This window comes from Dermacentor silvarum, chromosome 9, assembly GCF_013339745.2.
Source record: "Dermacentor silvarum isolate Dsil-2018 chromosome 9, BIME_Dsil_1.4, whole genome shotgun sequence".
NCBI lineage: Eukaryota > Metazoa > Arthropoda > Arachnida > Ixodida > Ixodidae > Dermacentor > Dermacentor silvarum.
The window spans coordinates 86,965,519-86,974,094 of NC_051162.1; positions in this window are offsets into that span (position 1 = coordinate 86,965,519).

Sequence of the window (8,576 nt, forward strand, 5' to 3'; positions counted from 1 at the left end):
AAAACTCTGAACAAACAGTCGGTGCAATCGAGAGCCATGCAGAGATGTCGTTGTCAACTGAGTGAGACAACACGGCTTTTTCTTGAGGCTCATGAGGCATATCTATGCAGTATGGATGTATTCAAGCAGAGTCTTCATGTAAACTTCTGGAAATCAGTTTATCGCGAGTGCGCCACTTCGAAAGACTCTCTGTCAGGCACAAACTCCTAAAAAATTATTTGCCGTATACACGTGTGACGTTCTAGGTCGGTCTTTGCTGCATGATACAACGTAACCGAAGCAGAGAATGTAGGCCCCACTTCAACTGCACTGTGAGTTGCTTACGTGCTAGTCGTGGAATCATCAACCGTAGACGATTTCTCAAGGGGTTCCTGCGTTTCGAAAAACGTGAAGAGCCGCCACATGACCCAACAGTTCGTGCGCTTCCAAACATACCGGTACGTCGTCCTGCGAGGGCATTCAGCCTCGAAAATTATCTACCATTTCTTTAGATCAGGCCGTTGTGCGGCTAACGTAGAATTCCAGCCGGCATATTCTGCACCTTCCGTCAGTGAGCTGGCTCCCACATCTCGAATGCCATCTATGCTTCGCCTTTGTGTTGTACCGTAATTAGAGAACGTAGGGGACAGGCATTCGGATTCACTGCCACAGTGTGAGCATATTTTCCACTACTGCCTTATTACCAACCGCCATCCTATATCCTTTTGTTACTATCGCATCACAATAAGGGATGACGCATTTTGTGTCATAATGGGCGCACCTGCCATGACGATCGAGCCCTTCGCTTCTCCGCGCATCATCGTTGCGGTCAACACACTTTACCATCGCTATTCATCGCCACCGCCCTCTATATGCTCTTGCGTGAAAAAAGCAGAAATAAAGCTCTCGAACATTACCCTTTATTAGATCTGGATCTGCATACTGCTCCTGAAAATACTGGCGTATCAATGTGAGTTAAGGCAAGTCTTAGGAGCGTCCCAACCATTTCGTATTTGGAGCACACAAAATCTGAATTGCGCAAACTTTTTGTAGAAAGGATAGAACGCTTGTTTTGAAAGATGCGTGCGGATTTAGAGAAAATAAATTGGACTTAAATAGAGTTAGGAAGACCATTTTGCGCCTAGCAGATTCATAAAGGACTGTTACTCAACAATCTATATATTGTGTAGCGCCAATGTATTTCTTGTAGCTACCAGCAATAACTTACCAAGAACATTTAAGTTTGTGGTTGCAACATATTTTGAAAAACTGACGACCTTTTTTTTCTGAGTAAGGTATCTGACTATCCCAAATTCAGCGATTTGACGGGCCATTTGCGCTAGTGCGACCAAGGTGAAAAATTAACTGTCCTATCTTCAAAGGGTGACTCGCCAAGTTAAAAAGAAGTATGCAGCTACATACTATTATTCATATTAAGATATTTATTAATCATTTCCTAATCATTATTAATAATTATTTAATAATTAAATATTCAATAAATATTCAATAATCATTACCTCGTCGCCCGGTAAGGCAGAACAGCTAGCCCTAGCGTTAGCGCTGTTAGATCCAAGCAAAACAGAAGTCTGCACAGACTCGAGATCGGCAGCAAGAGCATTCGCATCTGGGGCCGTCTGTAAGGAAGTCGCCAAGATACTCGACGGAAAAGTACTTGTTCATCACACCATCACCTGTTTCCCGGCCCATGTAGGGTCGAAAGTAGGGGGGCTTGTCAACGCCAACGAATTGGACCATGCTCAGGCGCGAGGTCTTGCTTGCCGCGCCGGGCTATATGGGGCCCGGCACCGGGCGAGGGCCGCGACGGGTCTGGTCCGATCGTGGCGGAGACGGAACCCCCCGCTTTAGGGACATACTGTCCACCTTTAACGAAGTCACAAAGCATTATCAACTTGCTCGCAGGGCAGTTCCGGTGCCCACCGAAATCTATAACGGCCTCAATCGGTTACGCTTAGGTTATTACAAACGCACTAGTATCACAGCCTCTCGATCTATAGTTGTTTCACGGAGGTCTCTCCTGCGTGTCCCGACTGCGGCGGATACAGCGATTTTAACCATATGCTCTGGGAGTGCCCCTCTTTACAGGACCACACAGATCAAGGGATACCGCAAGACACATTTATTTATGATATAGAGTCATGATGGTCGATCAACTCAAGGCAGTCCAGAAGGCCCACGATGCGGCGGTGAGGCTTGGCCTCCCTCCCGACGTGGGAGCGGCCCGCGGTCCTCCCTCCATGAAAAGACAGGTAATACTGCAGGACGTGAATAAAGTTTACTACCTACATACCTAAAATATTGAAAAAAAGCCACTATTACACCAGTGGTGATATTTGACTCATCATCGGTTTTCTAAAAAAAGCGGCGATCGATTTTCATTAAACTTTTACACAACGCCAACTCTGGTCTGATAAATATATTACGCAAGAATGAGCGGCATTCTTAAATCTTAGGATAACAATTGAGCTAATTTTAGTGTACTGTAAGGCCATTGCTATAACCTGTGTATTTAAAATCTTAAAAGTGCATTGGCATTTATTATTTTGGCATCATATATTTATCTATCGCTTGCGAACACGTAGTTTGTGGTAGTAAAACATGACAGCCAATGTGTCTTTTCTGAATCTGCGAGCCAGGAGTTGCGTCAACTTAAGTTTCCACTGTTCCTATTTCCGTAATTGTCTGCGTTAAGTCGAGGAATCAAGCACGCGAGCGCGTGCTCAGCGAGCTTTTTAACGCTCGTTTGTAAAAAAAAAACTGGTTCGGCCCTACTCGAATCAAGTGTGCTATTCTGAAGTGCTTCGCGTCAATGTGACCGATGCACAGCTTGCGGGGAAGGCACTAAAACGCCACAGAGTTGCTGGAGTCATCTGGGGTGTGGCAGGACTGTCGCTATAGCAATCCCCATTATTGGTATTTTCACTAAACTTTTTTCTATAAGGCAAAAAAGCATTTCGCACCATGCAACCAAGACTGCACCTACGTCTTTTCGTACACAGAAGAAAGGATTCACTGAGAAAAAAGTGCGAAAAGCTCGTTATCGAGCAGCAAAATTAGGCAACCTGAAATAGAGAATACAGTTTTCTACAACAAGGCGGCTTGGTGTACACCTATATAACCTCTATTACGGAACTATAGCGAATTGAATTGATTCAGGCGTAGCTACGCACGAACAAGAAGGATGACCTACCCGTTTCCGTCGTTAATGACACAGGTATATAAATTTGTATCATGAGCTTACCACCGGGCACGGCCAAAGAAAATCCTCACCACCCCCGAGTAGCATGCTGTCCGTGTCCGTGGCGGTGTAACTGCGGCCACGCTCTGGATGTGCGCTTCACTTGGGAGCGTTGGTGGCCTCCACACGACCGTTTTAATCCATTTTTTTCAAAAGATGAAGCGCCAACAGTGACAGCACATTAGGAAGGAACAAAGACAGGACAGCCGCTTCATCTTTTGAAAGCTATGCACCAACTAGCCCCACAACGTGTTTTACTGTTTTCATCCATGTTGTTGGCCGCAGTCCACACGAGTTTCTTCTCTGAACGTTCAACTACAGTTGACTGATTGACCGATGTGGAACATGACTTGCCCGCTTCACTCACCTTCAAGAGACAGTCGAGCCCCATTTTATTTTCCGCTGGGTTTGTTCGTATCCAACACCAAACATTGTCCGAAGCATCGCCGTACCCAGCCCCATGTATCGAATGTCGACTATGTTGACAGTGCCAGTCCCCGTGTCCTCTGTCACCCAAAGTTTCCTTTGACCATTTCATTGTGTTTATTGCGGCAAATGAGACTTGCCTTCTTTTCTAGAATTTCGGACTATGTCTTCAACTTGTCCCGAAAGGCCAAGCTGTCGCGACACTCTACTCATCACAGGCGTGCCTTGTTTCGTCGTTGTCGCCTACTCCACTTGCTGTCAGCGCTTCAGTCCCAAACGATGCCGACGAAGCCACTCCTTCGTGGGTAGACAATGTCCTCACGAAGATTATTGCGCCGCATTATCTGCCATCACAAGTGGAAAGAGAGAGATATAATTTATTTGAAAGATGGCAGAGAGGTCGGCCTGAGCTAGCGCGCAATGATCAAACGTAACCTTCAAACATGGCGTATACACGGGCTATCTACCTCTAAGTCACGGGTGGGCTTACTTATTGTTACAACCAGAGCGCCAAGTTATCAACAAGAAGTTGAGAACACGCTTACCACACGTTAATATTTAGACGTCAACGAGTCCGTGGACGTCACCTATTAGGTAAATTGAATCAAAATTTGAAAACTGCTCAAGGCAAGTTTTTCTACAGGTTAAGAGCAATTGTATGAAATGCTTGAAAAGCTTCCCTGCTTGATGACAGAAAAAAAGCGCTCGTGAAATAGCATTTCCACAATGTTACTGAAAATTGCTCCCTATGCCATTGAAAAGGTCATAAATAGAGGCAGTCGATTTCAGCGAACCCTTCGTCTGTGAACTCAGCTCCTGCATAGCAGCTTTCCCTCACTGCAAAGACCACCACCTTATTTTCATTTGCCTTCCTTGTCATAAAATAACTGCATTCACCCAATTCGAGGAACCAGACAAGAGGCAGTTATAGGCGATCTGGGTAGGGATAAACGAGCGGTCATGTTAAAGTTAATGTAGAAATTGCAAAAAAATTATATTATAATAAATACGAGGTAATTTAAGTTCTGTGTTAGTACAGAAGGGACAGTGCACATGGATTATATACATAATTTTTGACTTTAACTGCTGTGTGACTTACGACCCTACTTTTTTCTATGAGATCATAATTATAATGGTGGTTGTGGAATTCCAACTACGTTACATGCACAGACTTTAGCACTCTCAAATATTCCCCTAACGAAGTACTCTAAAGACATGATAACATGCACAGCTTTATGTAACCTTTTATTCGCCTGTGCGTGGATAAAGGCGTATGCTAATCCTGATTTTTTGTTCAACGTTGTTCAACATTTTAGTATTTCAATATAATCGACGCGATAATCTTGGTGCATCCTGTTTATTTTGTTCCTTTTGAGTGCTATAAATATATGGTCTCTTTGGGTCAGTGAAACAATCTTGACAACCAGTGTAAAACACCAAGTTTTCTTTCAGGCCATTCAGCAGAACAATGTGCAAGCGCCTACCAAGCCGACGTGAATGCCGCGTGGCACTGGGCAGAGGGAATAGGGCTAAAATGCAACCATCGGACTAACTTTGGTCGCTGGGTATGTGCCACTCTGCAATGATCCTTTTTGTCGCCAAGACGGCTTTCTGTGTGTGGGCCACTTTGAATTGACAAAAATCATAAAAGTTGTCGCGTACTAGGCGGTGTCGAAAGCGCGCTATACACAGGTTGATCATATTTAGGATTTGAGGAATTTGAAAAAATAGCCTTTTGAAGCCAACATAACTCAATTCTTGCACTGATTGTTTGCATAGGTGGACATTATCTGCACAAAATAAGAAACACATATTCAACTAATTGCCATACATTCACTAATTATCCTGTAAAATAATTTTCTCATGGCATATATTGCAATGAAGAATTGTAGCCGGTGAGATTGCAAGGCGTATCCACTGAGAATCATTTTCCAGACTAACGCCAGTAATATATGCGCCACAAAGCTAGCGGTGAAAATGCAACGTTCCTCTTACATTTTTAACAAAATGCTCTTCTGTGCATTCAAGCACAAATTTACTGGAACGCCCATGTGTTTCGTTCCACACTTTTGGAACAAATATCTCGAAACAGGTGTAATCCTGGCGATTCATTTCGAATGGATACGACTAGCAAGCTCGCTAGCTTCAATTCAAAAATTGCAAAATTTGACGTAAAGAAATTAGGTATGAAGGTTATTAGTGAACCCGCAGGGGCGTCTGCGTCAGCAGGCGTTTGGTGTGTTGCGACACCACGGACCCGAGCACATGAGGGTTGGCCCTCCCGCGTTTAACCGTACGTGGCTTAGCCGGTCCGGGAAAAGGGGATCCTGGGGGTTGAGCCGATGCCGAGTGCTTGGACCTTTACAGCTCCTCGCGGAGGCAACACACCTCTTTGGCCTCGGCTTCACGTAGACGGCACCCCCGCACTGACCCACCCGGGGGAAATCGTGGTCGTCTTTTCCTGTCCCTCTCCTCAATCTATTGCTTTCCTATCAACTTTGCTTATCTGTCCTGTTATCTCCTTTCTTCCTAATTTTTCTATCTCTTCTAGGCGGCTTGGGTTAACCTGGTGCTCTATATCCAACCTTGAGTATGGCGCATTGGGTTATAGCAGCGATGCACGGCTGGCGTGTGCAAGTCATTGCTTTGTTAAACTTGTAGCGTCCCCTTGTTGGGCTCCGTGGTGGGTGGCTGCCATTGCTGCCGAAGCAACTTCATCAAGCATGCATAGAGCATCTTTCCCTTTGCTTCCTGATCGTACCGCTGCAAAGCGAGTACGCACCGAAGGTTTCCTGAACTTTTTCGTCCATCACAAAGAATCTTTCCCACGCTGCCACGTAATCCGCAGCGATAAACCTGAAAAACTAGTAAGAGTTATTTCACCTTTCCTTGTCTCGAAATCCCTAACAGACACCATTGGACCAGGCTATAAAGCTACCAAGATGGCAAGCGGCGATCTCCTCCTTGAGGTTCGTGACAAGCTGCAGCACGAAAAGCTTGCAAAAACTCACAGCGTTTGCTGACATCCCAGTAACAGTGTCCCCACATCGCTCTCTGAACACAGTCCGAGGCGTGATCTCAGATCCGGACTTGATAGAACTAACCGAAGCAGAACTACTGGAGGGTTGGCAAGACCAAAATGTTATTGAAGTAAAAAGAATAAAAATCCGACGAGACAACAACGAAATACCAACAAAACATCTGATAATTACATTTTCTTCTAGTGTTCTCCCAGAGACCCTCGAAACAGGTTATACTAAAACCCGCGTCAGGCCCTACATTCCCAATCCTCGACGTTGTTTCAAATGCCAGAAGTACGGCCACGGCTCGCAAAGCTGCCGAGGTCAACTCACCTGCGCAAAATGTGGTGACAAAGGTCACCCCTCCGATAACTGTTCTGGTACACCCCACTGTGTGAACTGCGAAGGCGACCACCCGGCATATTCCCGATCTTGTGAAACGTGGAAAAAAGAGAAAGAAATAATTACCTTGAAAATCAAAGAAAATATATCATTCAAAGAAGCCGAAAAAGGTGCTCAGTTTTCCACAGTACCGCTTACGCCGAGGCGGCGCGTCAGGGGGCAGCGCTGCATCGGCTTCCGCCACTTCCCCGGCCCGTGCGCAGCGAGCCTGCGGCTATGGCACCTGCCCCCATGGTGGCAGTAGGTAAAACTACTCCACCCACCCAGCAAAAGAGCTCGGCGACTCCTGGGCCGTCGGGACACAAGGCCTCTACTCACCAGTCGAGGCCTGAAACACGAATAAGCCGCCTGCAAGGGCGGGCATCCAGCGCCTCCCGAAGGCAATGGATACAACACCGGCACCACAGGTGCCGAAAGAGCAGCGCGGTTCTCTCGACCGCGCCAAAAAAGAAAAACAAAAGATCATGGGTCCAGGCAAGGACACATGAATCTAAATTTCAATGTCTCCCTAACTCACAGAACACATCCTTTACAACACCACAATGGCCACACAGATAATGCACTGGAATATCAGAGGACTAATCCGTAATCTAGACGACATAACTGAACTGTTATCTCGATATCAGCCAAAGGTGTTCTGTGTCCAGGAGACACATCTAAATCCCAAACCAAGCTAATTTTCTCCGGCAGTACGCCATATTTCGCAAGGACCGAGACGAAGCTGTTGCCTCGTCTGGCGGGGTGGCAATTATTGTCGACAGGTCCGTCGCTTGCCAACAGTTGGCCCTACAGACGCCTCTCGAGGCCGTGTCCGTGCGAGCAATATTGTTTACAAGCTCATAACCATTTGCTCCATTTATATACCGCCCAATTACCAACTCAGAAAAACGGAATTTTACAGTCTCATAGACCAGCTCCCAGAACCATTCGTGATCACCGGCGATTTTAACGCTCATCACACAATTTGGGGGGACTCCCGGTGCGACACCAGAGGCCGCCTAATAGAAAACTTTCGTGTATCCTCTAGCACGTGTCTCTTCAACAAAAAAGAGCCCACGTATTACAATATACAGCATAATTCATATTCCTCAATAGATTTATCAATGGGCTCTGCGGCCATCTTTCCGTACTTGGAATGAAGTGTAATAAAAAATCCCTTCGGAAGTGACCACTTCTCTGTGACGCTAAAGCTGATACAGCAACAGCAACACGAATGCCCTCCAAAGTGTCCTCGGTGGAAGCTAATCATCGGCCGACTGGGACCATTTTAAAGAAGCAAGTTATTTATCACAAGATTTTATCAGTCGATTTAGCATAGACGACGCGGTTGCGTATTTTACCGCTTTTATAATAGACGCAGCAGAAAAATGCATTCCACAGACAAATGGCAACTCATGCAAAAGACGAGTCAGTTGGTGGAACGATGACTGCAGAGAGGCGCGTAAGAAACAAAATAAAGCATGGGGCATTCTCCATCGATATCCTAATGTGGA